Genomic DNA, 18,045 nt, shown 5'->3' with positions numbered 1-18,045 from the left:
TCTGATCTCCAGCATCTGCAGTCCTCATTTCCTCTGATACATGGCAGAGTTGTCACATCATCAGGATACAGTTCTGCTTTTCAGTGTTGCACTATGGAACATTCCTGAAATGCTGCTGCCAGGACACATTATGTACAGGGATGAGCATCCATTTCATGTTGTATCTCTGATTTTCGTCATTTATATAAATGATTTCAATGTGAACAGTTAGAATAGTTAGTAAGTTTGCAGATGACACCAAAATTGGAGGTGTAGTGGGCAGCAAAGAAGGTTACCTCAAATTACAACTGGATCTTGATCACATGGGCCAATGGGCTGAGAAGTGGCAGATGGAGTTTAGTTCAGGTAAATGCGAGGTGCTGCATTTTGGGAAAGCAAATCTTAGCAGGACTTATACACTAATGGTAAGGTCCTGGGGAGTTTTGCTGAACAAAGAGACCTTGGAGTGCAGGTTCATGTCTCCTTGAAAGTAGTATCGCAGGTAGATAGGATAGTGAAGAAGGCGTTTGGTATGATTTTCTTTATTGGTCAGAGTATTGAGTACAGAGTTGGGAGGTCATGTTGCGGCTGTACAGGACATTGGTTAGGCCACTTTTGGAATATTGCATGCAATTCTGGTCTCCTCCCTATTGGAAAGAAGTTGTGAAACTTGATAGGATTCAAAAAAGATTTACAAGGATTTTGCCAGAGTTGGAGGATTTGAGCTATAGAGAGAGGCTGAATAGGCTGGAGCTGTTTTCCCTGGAGTGTCGGAGGCTGAGGGGTGACCTTATAGAGGTTTTTAAAATCATGAGGAACATGGATAGGATAAATAGACAAGGTCTTTCCCCTGGGGTGGGGGAGTCCAGAACTAGAGGGCATAGGCTTAGGGTGAGAGGGGAAAGATATAAAAGAGACCCAGGGGGCAACTTTTTCACACAGATGGTGGTACATGTATGGAATGAGCTGCCAGAGGACGTGGTGGAGGCTGGTACAATTGCAACATTTAAGAGGCATTTGGATGGGTATATGAAAGGGACCTAAGGGGTATCTTTTTCACGCAGAGGGTGGTTGGTATATGAAATGACCTGTCAGAGGAGGCTGGTACAATTGCAACATTTAAAATACATCTGGATGAGCATATGAATAAGAAGGGTTTAGTGGGATATGGACCAAGTGCTGGCAAATGGGACAACATTAGATTGGGATATCAGATGGGTATGGTCGAATTGAACCGAAGGGTGTGTTTCAATGCTGTACATCTCTGTGGTTCTATGACCTTGTTTGCTCACTCAGTATTGACTTATATTTTGCAAAACTCAATGCTCACTACATCCCTGCCGTGCCTTGTTCTGCCATGCATTACCTTGCCTTTTGGCACATTGTTCCCTCAGCCAGAACTTGAAGAATCACATTATTTCTTTTCTGAGTTGCTTTTTAGCACAAACACAAAGCCAGGTGATTTATCCTGGTTGTCAGAAACCATCAGTCAAGGGACAGAAGTGTTACTGCATGGTACTATACTATGTCAGAGTTCCACTTACAATACATGCCAACTGTGCAATCATGTGTTTCAAGCAAATGATTCTGCCTCAAAATCTATCAGTAGTTCTCAGTATCATCCAGGGATACATCCTTCAGGCAGGGCATCCAGCACAGGAAGTCAATGGCAGCCTCTGAGATCAGTCCGGCCCCTTGAGAGCAGTCAATCGTCCACGCAGGATGGTCAGGCTCAAATGGTCAGTCGCTGTACTGTCTGGGGAGCAGGCCATGGTCCAGTGAGACTAGTCTGAGGACTCACGAATCTACATTGGTAGAGCCAAACAGGGATCTGATCATCTATTGTTCTGAGCTCAAGAGGGTTAGATGGTGAGTCGCAGGCACTCTTGCAGTTCTAATTGTCAAGAAGTACTGTTGCAGAGGGAACCAGGGAAACTCAATTGTGGGGATTAGAAGCAGAATGCTGGGAGGCAGAAGGGATTGCAAGTGTGAACGGGGCACACCTCATTAGATAAGGAGGGGGGATGGTATAACATTGATGGAAAGGATGATGCATTGGGTGGGGTGTCAATGACAGTCAGCCTAGCCCTGGCTTCAGTGAGAGGCAGTGCACTACTAAATCTAGCATGTTTAATCATTATGCTTGAGGCTGGGAGTAAAGTTGGCAAATAATGATTGAGTTGACTTGAGTCAGGCTTTGGGGAAGCTCAGAGCCCAGGAAAAGTTTGTCTGGAGCAACAAAAATAACTGAAATGTGATAAATCTTTTTGACTCCATCCCCTGTCCCGTCAGTGTTCAGATATGATTTTAAAGACTACCCTTTCAAGTCAGGGTTAGTATTTTCAATAAAAGGAACCGATCATAGATATAGAACTTGGCCAAAATGTGCTCCAGATAGATCCTCGCTTTCTCTTCAGGTACCATGCCTTCAAGGAGCACTGGAAACTGTCAACTTCCAGTATACTGGCCTGTGATTATGTTTGGCAAACTATTGCATCCTTTTATCAGTCTTTCATTTCCTTCTGCTGGATGGCTGACCAGAAATCCCTCCTGCTCCTATCACCTGCTATTAGGTGTACTTGAAGATTTACAGATTCATAATCAACCTGTTTGACAATGTTTTGAAGAAGCCTTCATAGCTACCAAATCTTGAACTGGACTTGAACCCAGAGCTAGGGAGCTTACCATTGCACCAATCCTACACTTATATAGTCTAAGGATGCCAAATCTGCCCTGGAAATCTACAAAGGGAAACAGCAAATGTGATTGCTTACATTCTTAGAGGGAATGGAGACTGTGAGGTCTGCAGATGCTGGAGATCAGAGTTGAGTGTGTGCTGCTGGAAAAGCACAGCAGGTCAAGCAGCATCCAAGGAGCAGGAAAATTGACGTTTCAGGAATTCCTGATAAAAGGCTCCAGCCCAAAACATCAATTCTCCAGCTCCTCGGATGCTGCCTGACCTGCTGTGCTTTTCCAGCATCACACACTCAACACGGAATACCTGAAATGGTTGTGCCAAAACACTGAAGAGAAATTAATGTCATTACAGTTAATTAAAGGTTTTGGATGACTGAGCTTGGACAGTTAGATCAGGCAGTGATTCTAGACCTCCTTTGGGCCATTTCACCCACTCGATGATGTCTATAGATTCTTTCCTTCCTTAGAAATCACCAATATTGAGGCATATAGATATTTTTTTTAAAAAGATATCCATTAATTTTGAACCAGCAATATCTCTGATTACCATGCACAGTAACTTTGTATTTAGCCTTAGTATGTAATAAACAGAAGCCTAAGTTTGAAGACAATTCCTGAACTCACCTCCATTAGGCTGTCTTGAATCTAAACTCTCAGATGTGGACATGAAACCACACAACAAATAAACTCAGACACAAAAACAGAAATTGCTGGGGAAACTTAGCAGGTCTAGAAGCATGGGTGGAGAGAAAGAAAAGTTAACATTTTGGGCCCTTCAGGACAAAATTAATGCAGAACTGTTAGCTAAAAAATACGAAAAACCTTTAGCTGAGTTACAGACATTTAGGAAGTTGAAATAGTTATGACAGTCAGCAGGTTCAGCTGCCTAACTAAGAAACTTTTTTTACAATTTTAACAACGGAAAGTGTGGTCGTGAGCATTGTCGGCTCCTGACAAATGGTCGAAGAAAATAGGGAGCAAACAAATATATTGAATAATTATTTTGCTTCGGTATTTTCAGTAGAGCAAAAGGCCAGCATGTCAACAACCTTAAGGAAACAAATCTTTAATGGGAGTATCACCAAAAAAATTAGTGCAAATGAAATAGCGATACTGAATCAAGTAACAGAAGAATGATGGTTCCCAAAGTCAGATAGTTTCCTGCCAGGGTTCTAAAGAAAGTAATTGAGAACATTGCAGATGCCTTCATGATAATCTTTTGACTTGAAAATCATTCCTTTCAATTGGAAAATTGTGCATGTCGTTTGCTGTTTAAGAAAGGTGATAGAGAGAAACCTTTACCAGCTGTTCAAACATTCTTACGGTCAGTAAATGAGTATAGGATAGCTGAATGAACAGGTTGAAAATATTCGGCTGTTCAGAGAACCAGAATGGATTTGAAAAGGATATGTCATACCTAAAAAAACTGAACAAACGTTTTGAAGGGGTGATTAAACCATTGGGCGGAGGAATAACTGTGGATGTCTTTTATATGGACTTCCAGGAGGTATTTGACAAAGGCTCTAATAAAAGAGTGAAACTTTAAAATTGAGGATAAATTGTTGATCATTTAAGAAATTGGCTGAATACTATGCCTCTCTGAACATAGGATTATTCCCAAGGGACTGGAGGATTGGAAATGCGACACTATTGTTTAAGAAAGGGGTAAAAGATAACCCAGTTAGATGTCAACAGTGGGGAAACTAATAAAGGATAGGGAATATATACACTTGAATAAAAATAAGTTAATACTTGACAATCAACATGGCTTTGTTCTCAGAACGTCACATCTGACAAATTTGCTTGAGTTCTTTGATGAAGTGACAGAGGCAGTGGATATAGGTAGTACTGTGAAAGTTGTATATTTGGACTTTAAGAAAGCTTTTGAAATGGTGCCACATGACAGATTGATTGGCGATTTAGAAATGTTTGGGATTGGTGGGTCCTTGGCAGCATGGATTAGAAGTTAGCTAAAAGATAGGAAACAGAGGGTATGTACAGATTGGCATTTCTCAGATTGGAGCTGAGCTGTAAGTGGTGTTCCCCAGGGATCAATGTTGGGAGCCTTGCTTTTTTGGATTTATATGAGTGATTTGGAGATGGGCATTGAGGGCAAAATCTTTAAATTTGCAGGTGATACTAAGCTAGGGAGAAAAGTGAATTGTGAGGATGACACTGAGCAACTTCAGAGGGACATTGTCAAGTTGGCCAAATGGTTAGACATTTGGCAGGTGAAATTCAATGCAAAAACATATGAGGGCATTGCATTTTGGACAAAGAAATATGAAGTGACAATATGGATTCAATGGTACAACTTTGAGGAGAGTGCAGGAGCAAAGGGACATTGGGATTCATGTGCATAATTCTCTGAAGGTGGCCAAGCAGCTTGAAACAGTTGTTAAGTTGGCTTCTAGGATCCTTAGGTTTACAAATAGAGGCACAGAGTGTGAGAGCAAAGACGTGGTGCCACACCTCTACAAATCATTGGTCAGTCCATATTTGGAGTACTAGAATGAATTCTGGGCATCTTTTTTCAGAAAGAAGGTTAAAGCCCTGCAGAGAGTACAAAGGCAATATATACTACAATGATACCAGGAATCATGACTTTTGGTACAAGGAAAGATTAGGGAAATAGGTCTTACTCTCCTTGGAGCAGAGAAGATTAAGAAGTGACCTTACTGAGGTGTTTGTATGTATGAACAATTTTGACAGGGTAAAGAAGGGTATTCTGTTTCCACTGGTTTGTTTGTCTGTAACAAGGGGTCACAAGTTCTAGATTGTCAGCAAGTCAGCTAGAAGTGAGACAAAGAGAAACTCTTTACTTCAAGAACTGTTAGGATTTGGAATGCAGTGCCTGGGGAGAGTGTTGGAGGTGGATTCCCTACGAGGGTGGGATATATATTTGAAAGTGATGAATTTACAGGGCTACAGACATAGGGCTAGGTAGTTTTCGGGAGCCGATAAAGACTCAGGGTATGGGTGGGGTTGTGTGGCAGGTTGGGTATGAAGATCAGGAGCAGATCATTAAAGTATCATCAACAGGTAGAGAAAATATTCACAAAATGCCAATGGAATCCTGACTTTTGTATCTAGAGGAACTGAATATATACAATTAGAAGTAATTCTTTAGTTATATAAAGTCCTGGTTAGACCACAGCTGGAGTATTAGTAGCAATTATGTGCACCACACATAAAGAGGATCTACTTTCTTTGGAGAGCATGCAGAGTGGATTTACTATAATGAGAGTGGGACTCCAAGGGTTAATTTGTGTGAAGGAATTATGCAAACAAGGACTGCACTCACTTGGGTTATATTCTGTGGAATTTAGAAAATCAAGAGGTGAATTGATCAAAGTATTTAAGATGGTAAAGGGAACACAAAGGGTGCAATGTTATTTCCACTAGTTGAGGAGTGAAGAACCAGGGGAAATGGTTTAAAAATTAGAGTCTGTCCTTTCAGCAGGGAAGTTAGCAAAAAATTTTCTACTGAAAGGCCAGTAGAAGTTTGGAATTCTTAAGCACCACATCAATTGTTATTTGTAAAACACAGACTGATAGACTTTTGTTCACCAAAGATATGATGGGATATGGGACCAAGATAAGTATAGGGAGTTAGGCTATCTTTCAACCTTAATTTTAGTGAATGATGAGACATAGGAACCTAGGAGCAGGAGTAGGGCATTGCAAATATATAATGGCGAACCATCTACTTCACTGCCTCTTTTCTTTACCATCTCCAGATCCCTTTACATCATCAGTATTTGTAAATCTGTCAATCTCTACATTAAACATACTCAATGCCTAAGCTTCCATAGCTCTCTGGAGTAGAGAGTTCCTAAGGTTCACAACCCTCTGAGTAAAAAAAGCAATACTTCACCTCAGAACTAAGTGACTTCTTATGATTTTGAAATTGCATCCCCTCGTTCTATACACCCAGGCGAAACATTCAACCTGTATCTATCCTATTCTATTGTGGTTTTTGTTAGTTTAAAACAGATCACCTCTCATCCTTCAAAGTGTTAGAAAATACAGGCAAAGATTTCCCAATCTCTTTTCCTAGGACAGTCCAGTCATCCTGGAAACAAGACTGGAGAACATCTGTTGTATTTTCTTTATGACAATAAGATATGATTTTTAATATAAGGAGACTAAAATTGCATACAAAGTTTTACGTGCAATCTATCCAAACTCCTGTATAATTGACACAAGGCTTTACTACTCCTGCCCTTAAAATATTTTAATGATAAAAGCTAGCGTTCCATTTGTCTTCTTAATTGTCTGCTACATTTTCGCATTAGGCTTCAGTGATATATTAACTAAGCCATCAGGCCACTGTACATCAACTGTTCTAACCTCTTACCATCTGAGAAACACTCTGTTCATCTGTTTGTCCGATCAAGGTGGTTAACTTCGCATTTTTCCAAATTACGTTCTATGCACTCAGATCTTGCCTATTCAGTAAGTCTGTTCAAATTCTCTTGGGGCTGCTTTGAATCTTCCTCTCAGCAAATATTCCTGCCTCGCTTTACATCACCAGTAAACTTGGATCTTTCACATTTAGTCACCAAATCCAAAGCACTCCTGTAATACTGTAAACAGCTGTGATCCATGTACTGTTGTATATGGCATCCCACTAGTCAGAGCCTACCATTGCGAGAATGGTCCACTTGTTCCTACTTTCTGTTTTCTGTCTGTTAGCCAATCCTTAGTCCATGCCAGTACATTTTCTCCTAACCTACCTGCTTTCATTTTGCTAACTCATCTCTTGTGGGGAACTTTAGCAAAATCCTTCTGAAAATCCAAGTAAACTCTATCCACCGATCTTAACACAATCCTCAAAAACATCCAACGGATTTTTAAAATATGATTTCCTTTTCATGAATCTGGATGTGGGTACAATTACAATGTATAAAAGACATTTGGATAAGTAAATGAATAGGAAAGGTCTGGAGGGATATGGGTCAGGAGCAGGCAGATGGGACTAGTTTAGTTGGGGATTATGGTTCTTGAAGAATTGCAGGCAGCAAATATCACTCCACTATTTAAGAAAGGAGGGAGAGAGAAAAATACAATGAATTACAGATCCGTTAGTCTTACATTAGTAGGAAGGAAAATGGTATAATCTATATAAAAGATAAGACAACTGGATACAGACATAGAGACATACAGCATGGAAACAGACCCTTTGGACTAACAAGTCCATCCTACCATTTGGAAATAAACCAAATCCTGAGTAAATCTGTATATTTAATTTGTTTGCTACTTAATAGACAAAATGGTAAGTATTTACATGGGATATGCTTATTGGCATAAGCCATAAATATCTTACTTTGACCAAGCTTTGAGTAGAACCGTTATTTTGGGAAGCTTTTTGCCAGGAGTATGAATAATCAGACATACAAATTAGGAGTAGGCGAAGGCCATTCAGCCCCTCAAGCCTGCTCTGCATTTAATAAAATCATAGTTGATCTGATTACAAACTCCGTTTGCTCAGCAAGAAACTATCTACTTCCACCTTAAAAATATTCAAAACTCTGTTTCCACCACCTTTTTAGAAAAAGCGTTCCAACGATCCTGAGATTGTTTCTTTTTGTCTAATGACCATTTCAAAATGGGCAATCCCTGAGTTTATAAGAAATGGCCCCTTTATATCTATGGTTCTCTTATGTCACCATAAGGCAAAATACTTTCTCCACATCTACCCTTTAAGCTTGAACAATATGTACTGCCCATTGGAACTGGATTTGAGTGATTAGCGCTATGAAGTGGGTCATGTTGGCTTGGGAGATGTCCTGCTGTTGGACCATCTTTCGTGCCACAGATTTGGAGGACCTCGTAAAGGTAGCGCTGGTGGTGCATCTCGTCTGCTTCAGGTTCCTGCTTTGTAGATTGTTCAAGACTCCAAAGCAAGTCAGAGTGTGGAGATCTACTACCTGGTAACTCATGATATTAGTCTAAGGTTGGAGATGCTGGTCCTCCAGGATTTGTTTCCTTGTGGAGAATCATCCACATCTTTCAAAATGTCATACTGCCTCACTGTAGTCTCTTACCATCTAAAATAGGAAGATCCATTCAGGAAGGCTAGCATTTACTGCTTATCCTGAGATTTCCTTCAGAAAGTGTAACTGACCTGCATTCTTGAACTGCAGCAATCCATTTGTTGTAAGTAGACCCACAATAGTGTGAGGGAGTTCCAGGATTTTGATCTTGCAACAGGAACAGCAATCAATTTCCAAGTCTGGATAGTAAGTATTATGGAGGGGAATTTGCAGTTGGTATGTTGTTCCAAATTACCTGTAGCCCTTCTCCCTCTAGATGGTACATAAATTTGGAAGGTACGGTCTCAGAAGACTTGAAGAATTTCTGCAGTTCATCTTGTGATTGGCACACACTGCCGCTACTGTGCATTGGTGGTGAAGGACTTGAATATTTGTGGATGTGTTGTCAATAATGTGGGCTGATTTGTACTGGTTTGTTTCAAGCCTCTTGAAAGTTATTCGAGCTGCACTCATCTAGTCAAGCTGAGAATATGTCATCACACTCCTGACTTGTGACTTGTAGGTGAGAGACAGAATTTGAGGAGTCAGAAGGTGACTTACTCACTGCAGGATTTTTGGCCTCTGATGTGCTATTGTAGACACAATGTTCATATGGCTCAGAATATTCAGTTTCTTATAAATGATAACACGCAGGATATCAATAGCTGGGGATTCAGTGATGGTAATGCCATTGAAAACCAAAGACCGGTGGTCAGATTCTCTCTCTTTGGGGATGGTCATTGCTGGGCACTTGTATCATGTGAATGTTACTTGCCACATGAGATTCCAAAGCCTAAATATCATTGAGGTCTTGTTGCATTTGGGCACGGACTGCTTCGGTATCAGAGAAGTCAAGAATGGTGATTGTCAATCGTCAATTAATCAATCAATTACGCAATCAACAGTGAACATTCCAACTTCTGACCTTATGATGGAGGGAAGATTATTGATGAAGCAGCTGAAATTAGTTGGGTCTCAGACACTACCATGAGGCACTTAGGCAAAGATGTCACGGAGTTGACCTCCTACAACCACAACCATCTTCCTATGTGCCAAGTATGACTCCAAATAGTGGAGAGTTTCCTCGAAACATCAGGAGCTGAGTGGCCCTGAGGAAAGTCAACTTGAACATCAGTGAGACGATTGGTGCCAAGCAAGTGCTGCTTAAGAGCACAGTCACTGAGCCCTTCCATGATGACTGGAAGAAACTGATGGGGAAGTAAATGGCCTAATTGGATGTTTTCCTGCTTTTGGCTAATTTTCAAAATTGTCGGGTCGATGCAATATATTCTTGAAGCAGTTTATATAGGGCCTCTGCTAGTTCTGGAGCATAAGTTTTCAGTACTATTGCCGATATGTTGCCCATAGTCTCTGCAATATCCAGCATCTCCAACCACATGGAGTGAATTGAACTGGCTGAAGACTGGTATCTGTGATGCTGGGGACGTCTGGTGGGTGTCACAATGGATCATCTACTCAGCACTTCGGGCCATAGAAACTGCAGCCGTATCTTCTGCACTGATGTGCTAGGCTCCCCAAAATTGAAGATTGTGATACTTGTAGAACCTCCTCTTCCAGTGAATTGTTTAATTGCCTAATACCCTTCATGACTGGATGAGGCAGGACTGCAGAGCTTCGATCTGATCCAATGGTTGTCATTCTCTCACTTGCTATTGACAACTCATTTATGGGTATGACTGGCACAACTTTTGATATGTCCTGCTGCCGTTAACAGTTGACTGTGTTGCTGTCAGTTTGGAGTCACATGTGGGCCAAACCAAGTAAGAATACCAAAATTCCCTCTGTAAAGGACATTAGTGAACCAGATGGGTTTTTACAACTATTGACAATAGTTCTAGAATCATCATTAGACTTTTCATTCCAGATTTTTTTTTTCAGAACTTTAAATTCCATTACCTGCTGTGATTTGGAGATGCTGGTTTTGGACTGGGGTGCACAAAGTTAAAAATCATGCAACAGCAGGTTATAGTCCAACAGGTTTAATTGGAAGCACTAGCTTTCAAAGCACTGCTCCTTTATCAGATGGTTAGGAGTAACGCTCCGAAAGCTAGTGCTTCTAATTAAATCTGTTGGACTATAACCCGGTGTTGGGGATTTGAAAGCAGGCCCTCAGAACATTACCTGGATTACTGATGCAGCTATTGTATCATTCCATCACCACCTTCCTCAATTGTTACAGTCACACAGTTTCAGATTACCTGTACATAGAACATAGAACATAGAACATTGCAGGCCCTTCAACCCTTGATGTTGCGCCGACCTGTCATACCAATCTGACGCCCGTCTAACCTACACTACTCCATGTACGTCCATATGCTTGTCCAATGACGACTTAAATGTACTTAAAGCTGGTGAATCTACTACCGTTGCAGGCAAAGCATTCCAAACCCTTACTACTCTCTGAGTAAAGAAACTACCTCTGACATCTGTCCAATATCTATCACCCCTCAATTTAAAGCTATGCCCCCTCATGCTTGCTGTCACCAAACTTGGAAAAAGGGCCTCCCTGTCCACCCTATCTAACCCTCTGATTATCTTATATGTCTCTATTAAGTCACCTCTCAACCTTCTTCTCTCCAATGAAAATAGCCTCAAGTCCCTCAGCCTTTCCTCATAAGACCTTCCCTCCATACCAGGCAACATCCTAGTAAATCTCCTCTGCACCATTTCCAAAGTTTCCACATCCTTCTTATAATGTGGTGACCAGAACTGTACACAATACTCCAAGTACGGCCGCACCAGAGTCTTGTACAGCTGTAGCATAATCTCATGGTTCTGGAACTCAATCCCTCTATTAATAAAAGCTAAAACACTGTATGCCTTCTTAACAACCCTATCAATCTGGGTGGCAACTTTCAAGGATCTGTGTACCTGGACACCGAGATCTCTCTGCTCATCTACACTACCAAGAATCTTACCATTAGCCCAGTACTTTGCATTCTGGTTACTCCGACCAAAATGAATCACCTCATACTTGTTCACATTAAACTCCATTTGTCACCTCTCAGCCCAGCTCTACAGCTTATCTATGTCTCCTTCAACATCCTTCGTCACTATCCACAACTCCACTGACCTTAGTGTTGCCTACAAATTTACTAACCCACCCTTCTACGCCCTTATCCAGGTCATTTATAAAAATGATGAACAGCAGTGGACCCAACACCAACTCTTGCGGTACACCACTAGTAACTGGACTCCAGGATGAACATTTCCCATCAACCACCACCCTCTGTCTTCTTTCAGCAAGCCAATTACTGATCCAAACTGCTATCCACAATCCCACAATCCCATTCCTCTGCATTTTGTACAATAGCCTACTGTTGAACCTTATCAAACACCTTGCTGAAATCCATATACACCATATCAACTGGTTTATTCTCATCTACCTGTTTGGTCACCTTCTCAAAGAACTCAATAAGGTTTGTGAGGCATGACCTAACCTTCACAAAACCATGCTGACTATCCCTAATCAAATTATTATTTTCTAGATGATTATAAATCCTATCTCTTATAACCTTTTCCAACACTTTACCAACAACTGAAGTAAGGCTCACTGGTCTATAATTACCAGGATTGTCTCTACTCTCCTTTTTGAACAGGGGAACCACATTTGCTATCCTCCAGTCCTCTGACACTATTCCTGTAGACAATGACGATTTAAAGATCAATACCAAAGGCTCGGCAATCTCCTCTCTGGCTTCCCAGAGGATTCGAGAATAAATTCCATTTGGGCCAGGGGACTTATCTATTTTCACACTCTGTAGGATTTCTAATACCTCTTCCTTGTGAACACCAATCACACCTAGTCTAGTAGCCTGTATCTCAGTAATCTCCTCGACAACATTGTCATTTTCTAGAATGAATACTGTTGAAAAATATTCATTTAGTACTTCCCCTATCTCCTCTGACTCCACACACAACTTCCCACTACTATCCTTGATTGGGCCTTATCTTACTCTTATCATTCTTTTATTCCTTACATACCTACAGAAAGCCTTAGGGTTTGCCCTGATCCTATCCGTCAACAACTCCTCGTGTCTCCTCCTGGCTCTTCTGAGCTCTCTCTTTAGGTCTTTCCTGGCTACCTTGTAACCCTCAAGTACCCTAACTGAGCCTTCACATCTTATCCTAACATAAGCCTTCTTCTTCCTCTTGACCAGAGATTCCACTTACTTCGTAAACCACGGCTCCCACGCTCTACGGATTCCTCCCTGCCTGACAGGTACATACTTATCTAGGACACACAGGAGCTTTTCCTTAAATAAGCTCCACATTTCTAATGTGCTCATCCCCTGCAGTTTCCTTCCCCATCCTATGCTTCCTAAATCTTACCTAATGGCATCGTAATTGCCTTTCCCCCAGCTATAAGTCTTGTCCCGTGGTATACACCTATCCCTTTCTATCAGTAAAGTAAACATACTTTAAACGGCAACCCCTCTAGATCTGACTCCAGTTGGCATTGACTCAACAAAAGAGCGAGATAGCTGAGGGAATCAGGGACATTCTTGCCATCTCGAGAAACTGTTTTGCACTTTTGGGTCAAATCATTAGTTACGCAACCTCAGGGTAACAGCTTGGCAGACACGGTCAATGTTGCCAAAAAGTGATACAGCGCTACACTGTGGCAAATTACAAACCCTTTCACAGCAAGCATCTGTGGGATGTATTCCAGTTGAATTGTATGATTTACAATCTCTTCCTGGCACTTGAAGCATCAGTCAGTCTGGAGCCCTTGCTCGGAAGCTCTCATGACTCAAGAATCTCCCCCATGACTTTTGGCAAGGCCAATTTCCAAGAAGAATGAAGAAATGGCTAATGGCCTCCTCCTCAGGACCCTGAAGAGGACAGCAGCCCAACCCCTCAGGACTTCTCGCCAAGCAGCAGGGGCTCCTTTATCTCTTTGGATGATAACAAACCACAAAAACTAATGTCAAATTGCCCTGACCCCTGTGATAGCATATTGTTACCACTGTGTACATAATATACTGATCATTTCAATGATTTCCTCTGTGTGACAAAACTGTACCACAGTTTGACAATATATGCAAAGTCATTTCAACCATGGAATGTAAGGGGAGGGGATGGGGAGTCACAGAGCACACTCTGGGGCATATTTAAAATCAACTAGGCAAAAGTAAGGACTGCAGATGCAGGAAACCAGAGTTTAGATCAGAGTGATGTTGGAAAAGCACAGCAGGTCAGGCAGCATCTGAGGAGCAGGAAGATCGATGTTTTGGGCAAAAGCCTATTCCTGATGAAGGGCTTTTGCTCGAAATGTCGATTTTCCTACTCCTCGGATGCTGCCTGACCTGCTGTGCTTTTCCAGCACCACTCTGATCTGAACCCCCATATTTAAAAACAGACGAAACAACATGTGATACCTGCAGATTCTTTATAACTTGAAGGGGACCCACACATAACCCTGCATTTCCTATGGTTAATTTACTCAACCTTCACATCCGTGGACACTACGTGCAAATTTGCACGGCCAATCCTTCCATTTTAATGTCTCTCTCCATTCCTGCTAAGTTGACACCTAATTGCAATAGCTGCTGGTTCAGCTCATTCAGGTCACTCAATACCTTGTCTCCAGCTTGCCAGACCTGGTCAAAACCATCACTTGAAGGTGTGTGTGTTTCATCATTGAATCATAATGTGCGATGCTGACCATCTTGAGGAACGTAGGGTTTTCATTGTACTAATATAAATATGCATTCTTCAACAGCATTGTCGGACAGACACAGAAGACTTCCAGGTGAAAAGGGAGCAGTTATAGACTGTTGAAAAAAAGAAACATGCAAATGAGAGAGATTGCTGTGTCAACTGTTAAAACTGTAGAGAGACACATGGAAATAATTGGGGTAAAGGTTACTTAGAGATAAGGAACAAAGACAGAAATGCAAAGCAAAGGGGATAGAATATTAAATACAAAGGGAAAGAGAAACTGGGAAGTGTGGAAAAAAAATCAGGAGTACTAGATGCAGAATTGAGGAACAAAGAATGTGACAGAGTAATTAAGACATGGGAAGGGATGAACCTTAATTTCTTCACTGAATAAAATATAAAATTAAGTTAGCACTGCTGTCTCACAGCATTGAGGTGGTTTGATTCCACCTTGGGCAACTGTCTGTGTGGAGTCTACATATTGTCCTCATGTCTGTATGGGTTTCCTCTTGGTGCATAGGTTCCCTCCCACAGTCCAAAGATATGCTGGTTTGGTGGATTGGCCACGCTAATTTGCACATAGTGTCCAGGGATGTGTAGGTTGGATAAATTAGCCATGGGAAATGTAGGGTTATTGGGTAAAGTCTGGCTGGGATGCTCTTTGGAGGTTCCCTTGGGATCCTAGGTGAGATATAACCTTTCCTTCATTTATTTTTTCTTGTTAGAACTAAACATTCTTCAATTCCCAAATATCTTCTTCACAGGCCAAATTCATATTCACAAGGTCTCAAGAGTCAAAACGACCCCATTATAGATTGAAGACATGAATTCGACATTCATACATTGACCTGATTGTACCCTCAAATCCACATTCCCACCTATTCCCAGTGACATCTGCCTCCCATGTTCGTCAAGAGTCTAATTACTTCTGCTTCAAAAATTCTTCTCATTACCATCTTAAACAGAGAGGCCCTTACTTTTAGAATGTGGCTCAAAGTTTTAGACTCTCCCACAGGGAGAAGGGACTCAAAGAAGCAAGGGTAAGTAGCACACAGTCCTTTAGTTGACATAATGATCCAATCAAACACTACAAGTTTGCTTAGGCTCGTTTTTGGAAAGAAAATTGACAATGCACTTGGAAGCTTGCTTAAATCCTGATGCTAAAAACCCATCCAAAATTGGGCCTCACGTTTCACCAGTGTAGTTCCTGTGAATTTCAGATACCAATACACTGTCCACAGCTGCTGGACACTGAGCAATTTTAGTTGGTTGCACAGCTGGGCATGCCCAATAGAGAGAAGAGCAGAGCAGAACAGAAAGGATTGTTTTTATTTCTTTATTCGTGGGATGAGAGCCTCGCTGACTAGGTCAGCATTAATGCCCATCCCCCAGGGCAGTTAAGAGTCAACCGCATTGCTGTGGATCTGGAGTCATATGTAGGCCAGACCAAATGAGGATGGGAATTAGCTTCCCTTAAGGACTTTAATGAACCAGATCGGTTTCTCTGATAATTGACAATGGTTTAATAGTTGAAAAATGTGGTGCTGGAAAAACACAGCAGGCCAGGCAGCATCCAAGGAGCAGGAGAATCGACGTTTCGGGCATAAGCCCGAAACCTCGATTCTCCTGCTCCTCGGATGCTGCCTGGACTGCTGTGTTTTTCCAGCACCACATTTTTCAACTCTGGTCTCCAGCATCTGCAGTCCTCACTTTTCTCTAAACGGTTTAATAGTCATCATTAGACTCTTCATTCCAGACTTTTATTGAATTTAGATTCCCCCATCTGCTGTGGTGGAATTCAAACCTGTGTCACCAGTCCGTTACCTGGGTCTCTGGATTAACAGACCAGCAATAATACCACTCAATTAGCACATATCGTAGATAATACCACCGGGCCAACATCTTCCTCGAGCTGGGCATGGTCCAGGACTCTTAACCCTCCAACATTTGGTGCATTAAAAAGGACGTTATCTGCAGACTGCCACAGAAAGAACTGCAAGCCTTGAGTGAACATGCTCAACACATATTCAGCTCATCCTGAAATCCTAAATAAATGTTGGGCCTCTCCTTAGAGTATGCAAGCCACTTAGCACACCTTTAAAGTGGAGACCTATCCAACCCTGAGGCAACATTGTGACTGATACATTTCACACTTTTCACCTCTCAAAATTAGACCTTGCACCACTGCCTTATGCTGGAAACTGGTCGCAACAAGTTAGAATTTCTACCCTGCAACCATCCCACACCTCACTCCAAAACTTCCTCCAGTGCCACTTGCTCACCCAATGCTCCCACTCCTCACCCCTTTGCGAAGGCCAAGTGCAGCACTCTGAATAGCTTCCACAACTGCAACTAGCTAGCATGCAGCAGGCCAGGAATTTAACCTGCTCTCAGGCTGATTATTCCAGGTCTTAATAACATTTTGTATTTAGCTATTAGGGAAGTTTTACTGGAGTCCAGGAACACTGCTGAAAGAAGAACAACAGAGTCATCAGGGGACACAGGAAGCCCACCAATGGTCTAAATATTCTCAGATATTTAAAGACGTTAGACCTCAGGTCACAGCAAATGCAGTTATTTACAGATGTAAGTCCTCATACTTCAAGTAAACTTTGCAAATTAACCAAGAGTGAAATTGAAGAATTACGGACAGATAATCAAAATATCTCTCAACTGTAAAGAACTACGCGGGTGTGAAGAAAGATGCTAGAGAGAGTTCACTACTCAATAATTATGAAAACATTGCATTCTGATTTGCATTTTGAAGATGGGAAAGAGTTTCTACAAGGTGTAGTTCAACAATTGCAGGTTGATATTGCTCCAGAAATCATTGCATAAAATGGTTTAGTGATCACAGTAGAACAGTACAGCTCTCCTCACCTATAAAGCTGATTTTGAATTCAGTCTAGTGTCAGGGAGGTCACTACACAATGGTGGTTAAGTATCGTTGGCAAAAACAAAAAAAAATAGGAAAAATTCTTGCAGTTTCAAACAAGTCCCCAAAGAACGCAGCTGCCCTTTCTTTGGCAATCTGAACTCTGTGAATTGTGGGGTTGATTATGTGGGAAATAGTGCAAGGGAACACATTCTTCTGAGGTCAAGGCAGCAGAATCAGGCATCGCTGCAGAATTTTAACATTAACTCAGGAAGCCTTTGCTTATCATCCAAAGTTTAAATTAAAAAGTAAAAGGCGCAATCGTGAAAAGGAAACTTTTCAAAGAATTGTCATTCATCCTCTCCAATAAAGCTTAGGAAGTCATCAAATAAAAAAAAATTATTAATGCATTTTAAATTTCTCATGCAGTAATTCATGAACTGTCTCGTATCTGATTGCAAATGGACTGTGGAAAAGAACAGTTGCACTGCTTAATTGTCTCTTTAGAATGAGTCAGTGTCTAAAAAACAAATGAATGGATATATAGGTATGTTTTTATTTTGGTGGTTAAGATTCCAAGTACAACGTGTATTGCTGCAACGGGAAGATTCAGCTGCTTTAAGCATGAGCGTAGTTCCTGTAGAGAGAGTGCATGACCCGACATACCTAGCTGTAGTTGACACTGGTGATTGACAGAAAAATGAAATAAGTTGATATCTTTCACATGGGAATCGCAGCTTGGAGCAATTTAAAGCAAACGTTTCTTCAAGA

Source organism: Chiloscyllium punctatum, chromosome 48, assembly GCF_047496795.1.
Source record: "Chiloscyllium punctatum isolate Juve2018m chromosome 48, sChiPun1.3, whole genome shotgun sequence".
NCBI classification, from domain to species: Eukaryota; Metazoa; Chordata; class Chondrichthyes; order Orectolobiformes; family Hemiscylliidae; genus Chiloscyllium; species Chiloscyllium punctatum.
This window is presented reverse-complemented; position numbering follows the sequence as displayed.